The sequence below is a fragment of the Hibiscus syriacus genome, unplaced genomic scaffold, assembly GCF_006381635.1.
Source record: "Hibiscus syriacus cultivar Baekdansim isolate YM2019G1 unplaced genomic scaffold, ASM638163v2 tig00113722_pilon, whole genome shotgun sequence".
Classification (NCBI taxonomy): domain Eukaryota; kingdom Viridiplantae; phylum Streptophyta; class Magnoliopsida; order Malvales; family Malvaceae; genus Hibiscus; species Hibiscus syriacus.
The window spans coordinates 2649694-2661181 of record NW_024063469.1 but is presented as its reverse complement, the minus strand read 5'-3'; the positions used below and the strand labels follow the sequence as shown (position 1 = coordinate 2661181).

At 42.7% G+C, this 11488-nt stretch overlaps 1 pseudogene; it reads right to left on the bottom strand.

The window, feature by feature from the left end:
* Positions 1-3714: 3714 nt before the first annotated feature.
* LOC120187151 lies at positions 3715-9020 on the bottom strand (annotated as a pseudogene).
* Between the last annotated feature and the right edge of the window lie 2468 nt (positions 9021-11488).

Below are 11488 nucleotides of genomic sequence, written 5' to 3'. Positions count from 1 at the left end.
ATGAAGCCAACCGTTTGGGCCTAAAGTACACTGAGAGCACATGATGGCTCAAAACGGTAAATGCACAAGCGACACCACTCTATGGCGTGGCCCGAGGGGTCGAGCTACGCTTAGGCACTTGGAAGGGCCGAGTGAACTTTTCTGTCGTTCCCATGGACGATTTCAAGGTCATCTTGGGGTTGGACTTTCTCTGACAGGTAACCGCTATCCCTATGCCTTCATTTAGTTCCGTTTGCATCTTGGAGAAAGGGTCTCCTTACATGATCCCCACGGTCGAGGCACCGAAAGAGCAAGGTCGAGATGCCACACAACTCTCGGCCATACAACTTGGTAAAGGCATCAAGAAAGGGGACATTACTTACTTGGCCATGCTAAAGGAAGATGACGAGATTGAGAAAACGGATGACCTACCATTGATCATCCGTGAAGTCCTAGAGGAGAACAAGGACGTGATGCCGCCCGATTTACCAAATAAACTTCCCCCAAGGCGTGAGGTGGATCACAAGATCGAGTTGGAACCCGGTGCCAAGCCGCCAGCCTTGGCACCCTATCGAATGGCCCCACCCGAACTTGAGGAACTTCGAAGTCAACTCCTAATCCCTTCGAAGGCACCGTATGGCGCACCAGTACTCTTTCAAAAGAAGCACGATGGGTCGTTGTGCATGTGTGTCGATTATCGGGCACTTAACAAGGTAACCATTAAAAATCGCTACCCGATCCCTTTGATTGTCGATTTATTTGACAGTCTTGGAGGAGCCAAGGTGCACACAAAGATGGACTTGCAAAAAGGATACTACCAAGTTCGAATAGCAGAAGGCGACAAGCCAAAGACCGCATGTATCACCTGATACGGATCGTACGAGTGGTTGGTCATGCCCTTTGGCCTAACCAATGCACCGACAACGTTTTGCAAGCTCATGAACAAGCTCTTCCAACCGTACTTGGACCAGTTCATGGTGGTGTACTTGGACGATATCGTGGTATACAGTAACTCTATTGGGGAACATGTAGACCACTTGAGGATTGTGTTCAAGATACTTCGAGAAAACGAGCTGTACGTCAAGAAGGAAAAGTGCACGTTTGCCACCGAGGAAGTACACTTCCTTGGACATGTAATCGGCCACGGAAAGCTATTAATGGACGAGAGCAAAATCAAGGCCATAACCGAGTGGGAGCCACCGACCAAGGTAACTGAGATAAGATCCTTCCTTGGTCTAGTAAACTATTATCGTCGGTTTATATAGGGATATTCCGCACGAGCATCACCATTGACAGACCTACTCAAGAAGGGGAAGGCGTGGGAGTGGTCCGAACAATGTCAGAAGGCCTTTGAGAACCTGAAGGCAACAGTTAGCCAAGAACCTATCTTGGCCTTACCCGACTTTACCATGCCGTTCGAGGTGCATACTGATGCATCTGACTTCGCTATCGGGGGAGTATTAATGCAAGAGGGGCATCCGATAGCATTTGAGAGCCGCAAGCTAAATGACACCGAGAGGCGGTACACGGTGCAAGAAAAGGAGATGACGGCCATCATCCATTGCTTACGGGTATGGAGACATTACTTACTCGGCGCGCACTTCACCATCAAGACCGACAACGTGGCGATGAGTTACTTTCAGACCCAGAAGAAGCTATCACCAAAACAAGCTAGGTGGTAAGACTTCCTAGCCGAGTTCGACTACACGTTGGAATATAAGCCGGGCAAAGCCAACGTTGTAGCCGATGCCTTAAGTCGAAAGACAGAGCTCGCCGCGATCTCTCTAGCCAAGGGAACTGTGTTAGAGTGCATCAAGGAGGGCCTTGAGCAAGATCCAATGGCAAGAGAATTAGTAAAGCTGGCTAGCGATGGCAAAACCCAATGGTTTTGGGTAGAGGACGGTCTACTCTACAACAAGGGACGGCAAATCTATGTTCCAAAGTGGGACAACTTAAGGAGAGATCTTATCAAAGAGTGCCACGACACCAAGTGGGCTGGTCATCCGGGTCAAAAGCGCACTATGGCATTGTTAGAGACGGCATACTTCTGGCCCCATATGAAGGATAGCGTGGAGCTTTACGTAAAGACTTGTCTTGTGTGCCAACAAGACAAAGTGGAGAATCGACAGCCGGCGGGATTACTGGAACCTTTACCAGTTCCCCAAAGACCTTGGGATGCGATCACCTTGGATTTCATTGGTGCATTACCCAAGTCCGAGGGATACGGTTCGATCATGGTCGTCGTGGACTGATTTTCTAAGTATGGGACTTTCATACCATGCCCCAAGGATTGCACTGCGGAGGAGGCCGCGCGAGCATTCTTCAAGAATGTCGTGAAGCATTGGGGCTTACCAAGGAGCATCATTAGTGATCGAGACCCTCGATTCACCGGACGCCTATGGACAGAATTGTTCAAGCTCCTTGGAACCGAGTTAAATTTCTCCACAAGCTTTCATCCTCAAACTGATGGGCAGACCGAACGGTGAACGCTTTGTTGGAGTGTTATTTGCGGCACTTTGTGAGTGCTAACCAGCGAGATTGGGCTAAATTGCTAGACGTCGCCCAATTCTCTTATAACCTGTAGCGGAGTGAAGCCACAGGCCTAAGTCCGTTTGAGCTTGCGACCGGACAACAACCGCTCACGCCGCACACATTGACAATGCCAGTTGACGAGGGCAAAAGTCTCGGGGCCGCCAAGATGGCTAAGTCATGGGAGGAGAACGCCGACATCGAGAGTTCTCCATTGGAACTTAGTCCTTGTGAAGCTTTTACCGTAACAGTTCAAAGCTCTTCGAAGCGTTCACAAAGGACTAATACGGAGATACGAGGGACCGTTCCAAGTACTTGCCAAGGTGGGTAAAGTGTCTTATCTCTTAGACTTGCCAAGTACACTTAAGATTCATCCGGTCTTCCATGTAAGTATGCTCAAGCCATATCATGCCGACAAGGAAGACCCAAGCCGAGGGTATTCGCATCGAGCACCTCCCGTAGTAACCAAGTCTTACGACAAAGAGGTCGAAACGGTGCTCACAAGCAGGACGGTTCGCAAGAGAGGAGTCCCCCCGCGTACCAAGTATTTAATCAAGTGTAAATGACTACCAGAGTCCGAGGCAACATGGGAACTAGCTGAGGACTTGTGGCAGTTCGAAGAACATCTCAAAGCGTACGAGGCGACGAGGACGACGTCAAAATAGGTGGGGGAGGATGTCACGAACTTGGCCTTTTTCCCACACTTTGGGCTATGTTGGGCCACATTTGGTCTTGGAGGTTGATAGAATAGTATAGATTATTCTAGAAGCACTCAAGACTTGTACAAATATAGAGTATTCTAGAAGCATTCTAGAGTCTTCCATATTAGGTAGGAAATAATGGAGAATTCTAGAGAATCTCTCCCTACCGTAGGATCAAATCAATCTCCACCGTCCATTGAGGAGCTGGGATGCTATAAATAGGTGTAGAATCCTCATTTGTAAATAATCCAAGAGTTGTAAGCATTCAAGCATTCAACAAGCTTTCTCTCTAAGTTCTTTCCTTTCTTCTTTGTTTCCTTGACAATCCTTTCACTAGCACGAGTTCGAGTGAGGCTGACTTAGCTATCGCGAGGGGCGAAAAGGAGCTAAGGCCGCACGAGGCTTATTGAGCGATTAAGTCCGTGACAACGTGCTCTAAGTTCCACCTTATTTCAACATGTCTCTCTTAATTTAAAACAAAAAATAAAATTAGAAAAAGAAGAGTCAAAATGATTATATTACCAATACCTAGCGTCGACCTCCTGTTTTCTTAGCTGCAACCGGAAGAAGTATATCCTCATCATCCGACTCCACGTCCCCATACTGCCATATCCCACGGCGGCCAGTTTTTGCCTCCTGCTGATACTCCTCCAGTTTATTAAGCATCAATTTTATATCCTTTGGTTCCCATTTCTTCCTTTTCTCCAACCTAGCAAGTCCCTCCTAAAAACAAATCATATATAAACATGAGTATGAATATGGCGTACCAAGATTTTTCTAGAATCAGAGAAGGGATGACATATCGTTCAGACCTTCAGCATTGATGCTATCCTCCTGGTCCTTTGTAAAGAGAGTTACAATGAGTACAGTACCAGTACCCTGTCCCTTGACTTTTCCACCGGAGCTATCCCTTTCCTCTATTACTGCCTTAAATTTTAGAGAACTTCCAAATGTCTGCTCGCTCAAAAACTGGGCAGCCTCGGTACCGAATTTATCTTCGAGGCTTGGAACTTTAAGAAACACAAGACTGCATAACTGAGCAAGTCCAGGTGTTGCTGATAATGAAGGATCAATAGGTCGTAATCGACTGTATGGAACCTCCTCTTGGTTCCCGTAGTCGAGATAAAACACTTCAAACCTGTCATTTGAAGATCCAACCCTCCTCGAGGTGCATTGACAATCTTCACAAATCAAACCAAGCTGCATTCAGTTTATAAAACAATAAATGAAAGGTAGCACAATATATTTCAAATGGCACACAAATCTTGCACAACCGGCGAAGATAACCATGATTCCTAATATTTAGCACATAGAGGACCATCTCGGCTCTGAAATATTTTAGAAAACAAGGCTCATCCTTAAACATCTAAATCTGGTTTCAGGGTTATAAATAACAACTCAAATATTGCACTAGACACAGTATGAACGCAGTTGAATTCCGCAGCCAGAACCATACGAGCAACTTCAAGGTCTCATAGAATACAAAAAGGATGAAACATATTCAAAGTCAAGTATATGGAACTAACCAGTGCACGGTTCCAGGAATTATCCATGCTAAACTGAGCAAGGACAAGATCACCCTTCTAGGGATTAAAAGCACCAATCACAGGAGCTTCCTGGATATTTAAAGATGCAAGCTGCTTCTGAATAGAAGATACTCTCTGATCTCCAATGGTCTGAACGTAAAATTTTCCGCCACTCAATACTTCAGTAACAACAACCTGAAAATACCGAGAAAAGTAATTCATTAGTACATGTTACAATCAGGTAGTCATTATTTTAGTTAAGTTCTTTGACCACCTCTAGTATTTCCTTTTGCTTGTTTTCTACAGTGGGTGATCCATTGGAGACTTCCTCCCCTTCAACATAATTCTCCCAAATCTACATATAAAATAAAGCCAAAAATATTTCAGTAAACATTACAAAAAGGAAGTAGTGAAAAAGATATGTACAATGTCTTACTTTCAGTTTCTGCCACTTGGCAGATTGCTCAGCTTGGTCAAGAAGATGAGCGTCGGCAATCCTGTCAAGCACCAAATGAAGTTTGTAGCTTCGCAAGGCCAGCCTCAAGGAGTACCACGTCCATATTGGTTCTCGACTCCCACATAGACCCCAAAAATGTTCCAGTTCTATCTACAGTTTCCACTAAAATCTGTGCAGAAAAAACATACATTTGTCAAAAAAATGAAAAAAAAGATAATGGAAAACAAGCAGTTCAAAGATCATCCATACCTCCACATCTCTTTGCATGATCCTTCGTCTCATTACTGCTATGACTTCATCTGAGTAGGGCTCATCACGACCAGCACATCTGACACCAGAAAACGAGAAGGCAATGCTACAAGTTTCCTTTGGGATCAACAACTTAAAACGGTGACCACTTAGGACATATTCCACAACAGCTGGAATCCTCTTGTGTTGCAAGAAATGCAAGAAATCTCTAGCTTTCTTGGCTGGTGACTGAAAGTAGGCAAGACGTTATATAGATATTAGAATTCATATCGGAAATATAATATACAAAGAAAACAAATAACTTAAAAGAGATATAATTGCCAACCATTGTAAGGTCTTGTATGTGAATTCCTTTCTTTCCAGAAATTGCCCGTGATTCAGCAGCCAAAAGGGCATCATAATAGTTTGATCTTTACTCAAAATCCCTATGCCTTATCACTGAGCCAAAGCCTCGTCCAACCACCAACTCAGCAACATTCAAGCCGGGTGGCTGACTACCAGTTGTGGATGGAACTGCTGCAGGAGCATCATCGCCATCACCCTTAACAGGAGACGTGAGGAATACTGAGCCAAAATCCATTACCCTTGAATCTGTAGGTACAGCAGCAGCTGTAGCTCCATCTGCCTGGGTGACCTTCCTTGAATATTCCATTTGTACAGTCACCTGACAGAAGTATGTTGAAAAACGATGAATAAAGGTTCCTAACACCACCAAAATAAGATTCCAAAGAAAATTACTCAAACCTGTTTTCCAATAAGGCGTGTCCTAAAAAACTCTCTTGCTTCCCGGGCATAAGCAGCTGGCTTTTCATCTCTACGGGGATTGCCAATTTTTGGACACCTGATGCTTGAAAAATTGAGTCGGCGCTCTGCAAGAGGACTTCCATATGGGGCAGAATCATCAACAACAATAACGAAGTCCCCACTAACAACCTCCACAACCTGAGAAAAAATCATACTATTATAAATAGTTACAAAAACCAATAACTTTATACTAGTGATACAAGGCTGCTACATGAAATATTAGTTAAAGAAATGCTGCTATTACCTTTCCTGTGAAGTTCTGATCACGGATTGCCTTTGAGTTAGTAGCTGGGGGCACATAGTTAGTTCAGATTCTCAGCCGAGCTTTATTGGCTTCAAGTTCTGCAGTCTTCAACCGCCGTTTGACATCGTCTTCCATCATATTAGCACTCCATTCAACATATTTTGCCAGACCCTTCATTTTGAGAATAAATTTTTAGGTTCAGCGAGGAGGAAGGGAAATGCGAGCAAGAAAGAATTATTCAGAATATGTGAACATAAATTAAAGGTATGAATGGTGCGCTTCCATCAGAAGGGAGACTTTTCATATTTATCAATAAAATAATGCTTTTGGAAATAAAAATTTGCATAAGAAAAAATTAGAAAAACCCCCCACCCCCAAAAAAAAAACTTAATTAAAGTTTAAAACATTAACAATAACTCATTAATTACTGCTAATATAATGGATTAAACATGTTATGGGCATGCAGCAAAAGAATCCCAGGAACATACATTTTCCACTAGCTCCAATGCAAGGTCTTTCGCGGTTTCACCATCAGGATAATAAACTGACCCAATCAAATTGCTAAACTTGTCAACACCTTCAAGAACGATGCGTACCTACAACATCAACCTTGACTTTCGATCATATATACAAAAGCATGGATACAAGTCGACCTAAGTTTTCATTCACTCACATCTCTATTCAAGCAGCGAACTTCCGTAAAATGTTTAGCTTCTGGTCCAAATGGATCAGGGGAAACTTCAACAGAAGCTGCCGCTGAGGCAGAAAGCCTCTGTGCAGATGTTAAGGAAGCCCGTGGCTCAGCTGAAGCATCTCCATTTTGTTCATCAGAGGTCAAATCCGTTTCAATAACAGTTTCTGGAGCAGCCCTTCCACCCATCGAAGGGGACTAAATGAAAAGAAAAAGATGCAGATATTAACAATGAGAAACTCACACAGTAAATAAAATGAAATATGCTGAACTGTAGTTTATACTATACCTGAATACCAGCAACAAACACTTGAACAAAATGAAAATCTGGAAGCAGATAGACTCGAACAGTACTACCATCACGAACCTGCTCCACAATACATTCCATTGGCTTACCCTTATTTGCAGCTAGAAGACCCATGGCATCCAAGTTACTAGGGTCACCAATGGAAGATGGAGGCAGATTCCGGATAGAAGCCTCAGAGGCACCAGGTACCTATAGCCACAACAAACATGATCATTTAAAAACTACTTTTTTCTAGGAAATTAAAACGTCCAAATATAATGGACTATTTACAAAGGGGGGAAATATTACCTTGCTCCATCGACCCAGACCATCTTGTTTGGCCTGTTCTTCATGAAGTAGCAATTCAGCAAGAATAGGGCTTGCTTCCCCTTTCTGCTGTCCTTGCTCCCTAACCTGCACAAACCTGGCTCAGTTAACCTAAACTCGAATAAAAGAAGGGGACAAGAAAAGCTTAATCACTTTCCCATGTATTATGACAGAATGAAAAGCAAGTTACCTTTGCCCAGCCTTGAGAGAGAACCAAAATTGCGACATTCTTGTCACCGAGATAAATTGACCCAAATTCTCGGCCTATGCTTGGTACTGCATATTCGACTCTGAAAGTGACTTCCTGAGTAAAGAACAGATTAGATCAGATCACTCTTATACTTTAAGCAACCAAATATCATGCACAACTAAAATGACAAAAATATTCAAAGAGAGCAGCACCTTCCCTATGCAGAGTTTCCTCAAAAATTCTCTGCTCTCCCAGGCAAATGGTTCATCAACACCACCTCTACGAGCCTATTAATAAAATAAGAGGGGGGGGGAAACAAGCACAAAAACAAAAGCATTAGCAGGAAGTTTGACTCAAACAACATGCAACATAAGTTTTCAACTTAAAACTTAACAATTTTAAAATCAAGACACCAATCAACTAAAAAGTAACTCTCAAAATCACTCTCCAAACAAAAACTAAATTAATCAGAAAGAAAATGTCAAACAGACATGCAAATAAATCTAACAGCGATCAAGCGATAAACAAAAGAGGCATATTTAGATTAGTTTTACCAGTCTAGGAGCAATAAGAGATGCCAAGGTAATGATCTTCTCAGGTGGAGGTCCAGGCCTGTTACTGGCCATCGCCGTTACCACCAAGGAATCCCCCGATGGAACTGCTTTGACTCTCCCTTTGTACCATCCCGTTCTCACAGCTTCTGGTGCCGCTATTCTCAACAGGCGAAGATCTACAACAAAATTAACAAAAACTTCACTTTAAACATCGGTATTTATCCAGACAACAACAAAATCGATAATAAAAACTAATAAAACATAATTCAAACTAAATTTTCCAGATCTGTAACATATGATCAAAATCTTATCAAACGATGCATTCATCGACGAAACGCTGAGATAGAAATAAAACAAACAATTCAAAAAAAAACATTGATCGGCTACAAAAACAATTAACAAATCAAATAATTGTGTGCGAGACAAATAAGGTGAAGGGATAGAATTAGAAGAACTGGAGGAACGGTTTCTCTCGAGGCGCATGTTAGCCGGTCTAATGTGTTCTCCGATCCTCTTTTCGGTGCTAAATTTCGTGCTGGGTCTTTCAATTCTGGTTGGTTTATGGCTCTGTGTGGTTATTTCATGGATTCGTCGCCTTCGAAGCTTGATTGGAGGAAGCTTTTTGTTGGAACGGTGGAACAGTCTCTCAACTTCTTTCCTACTGAGGTTCTGGATGGCATACCCACTGTTAAGCCGCCTTCAACGGTGATTGAGAAGGGTATTGCTGAGTGAAAATTTGCGGTTGTGGGTCAGTTCATTAGCGCAGCTCCTAGCTTTGGTTCGATGCAGCGGGTCATTAGTTCGCTCTGGGGAAAATATTCTCCAGTTAGGGTTAGCTTAGCTGGCACAAACCTGTATGTTTTCTCGTTTGCGAATGCTACCGTAGGAAATGGGTCCTCAAAAACGGGCCATGGAACGTTCTGAACAAGCCCTTATTGCTGAGGAAGTGGGAGCCATGTATGCAGAGGTTAGATTTCGATCTCTCTCATATACCAATATGGATTCATCTCTATAATGTGCCTCTAGAATTGTACTCTAGAAGTGGACTTAGTTATATCTCTAGTGCTCTAGGCATTACTTTATACATGGACCCCATCACTACTTCTAGGGGTAGGCTAGAATATGCAAAAGTTTGTGTTGAAATTTCTGCGGGGTCTGTGATACCTAATGAGGTTCAGGTAATTCTTAAGGATGGTTCTTTGGTGAGGGTTGGTGTGTTTGTTCCTTGGTTGCCAAGAGCTTGCTCAAGCTGTAAATCTTTTGGTCTCCTGGCTAGCAGATGTGTGGTTAGTCAGAAGGTTGTTGGAAAGCAGGAGGTTCAAGTCTGGAGGAAAAAGGTAAATGTCTCTTCTGAGCCTTGTGATAAGCTGAACTTGGATCATGGTGTAAATCTGAGTATCCCTCATGTAGATTCCATCTTGCCTACAAGTTCTTCTGTTAATGCCATTCCTGCAGTTGGTACTGACAGTTTAAACCTTGAACTGGTTGTTGGTATGGTTGAGGAAATTTCTGTGATAGCCTTGCAAGAGATCCCTGATGTTCATATTCAGGAGGTTGCAAACATTGGTATTGCTTTGCAGGACTCTGATAGAGGATTATGTGTTACTGCTGGAAATCAGAGTGATGTTGATCTTGGAAGCATGCTTAATTCTTCCTTAGCTGAGGAAGTAGCTCAAAAAGTACTACAGGAGGATATTGGATCAGGAAGGGATTTTCCCACTTTGCAGGATTCCATGGTCCAAAAGAAGAAGACTAGAGGTAAGAAAAAAGAAAATGTTGGTTTCTCTAGTAAACTTGATATGCTAGCTGGTGGAGGTGTTATGGATGGCAAGAGGAAAGCTAAGATGGCTTATATGGGTGTTGTTGTTCTTCTTAATGAAATTAAAACTAAGAAGAAGGACCTAGTGGATAAAACAAAGGCAATGGGAGTGTGGGTGTTTATAGTGGTGTAGGTCCTATTGTTACTTGATGTTGGTGAGCTTCTGGAATGTGAGAGGGATTAATAACCCTCTCAAACAACATAAGGTGCTAAGTAGGCTGGTTACTTTGGAAGTTGATGTTGTGTGTCTTTTGGAAACTAGGATTAGGAGGATTAATGCTGGAAAATTCCTCTCTGCTTTCTCTAATGACTAGAATATGGCTGATAATTATGAGTTTATTGAGGGTGGCAGAATTTGGGTTTTGTAGAAGAAACAATGATCTTTTACTGTCTTGAAGGCTAGTGACCAGTCCCTAACTATTGATGGCAATGTAAATGGTCATAGGTCTCTGATCACTACTATTTATGGTAGTAGCAATAGGACTGCCAGGAAAGGATTATGGGATAAACTAAAATTCCTGGAAAGTGAGGCTGGTTCTTCTCCATCGGTGGTTGTAGGAGATTTCAATGTTATCCTTAGAGCTGAGGAGAGCTCTGATTTTGAGGCCCTAGGAGTGCACATCTCTCCTGACATGGAGGATTTCCAAGACTGTCTGGAGGACTTAGACCTTTTGGACCAACCCTTTCTAGGTCCTTCCTTCACTTGGTCTAATAAACAAGATGAGGGGTTCTTAGCTCGCAAGTTGGACAGAATTTTGGTCAATCCTGGTTGGTTGTCTGTTTACCCTGATTCATTTGCTGAATTTAAGGCACAGAGTGTTTCTGACCACTGTCTTGGTGTGATTTGGACTCAAAGGGGTGCCTTGGCTTGGAGGCCAAAGCCATTTAAATTTTTTAACTATTGGACAACAAGTGCAGATTTCTTGCATATTGTAAAAGTGTCTTGGATGGAACACTGTGAGGGTAATCCTATGCAAAGGCTCTTCACAAAAATGAAAATATTAAAGCCTAAATTGAAGGACCTTAATAAGGAATAGTTTTCTGGTATTTCAAAAAGAGTTCTTAGTAAAAGAGCTGATCTGGAAAGAATTCAATTGAGGAATTTGAGTCATGCTGATTAAAGGAATATTGA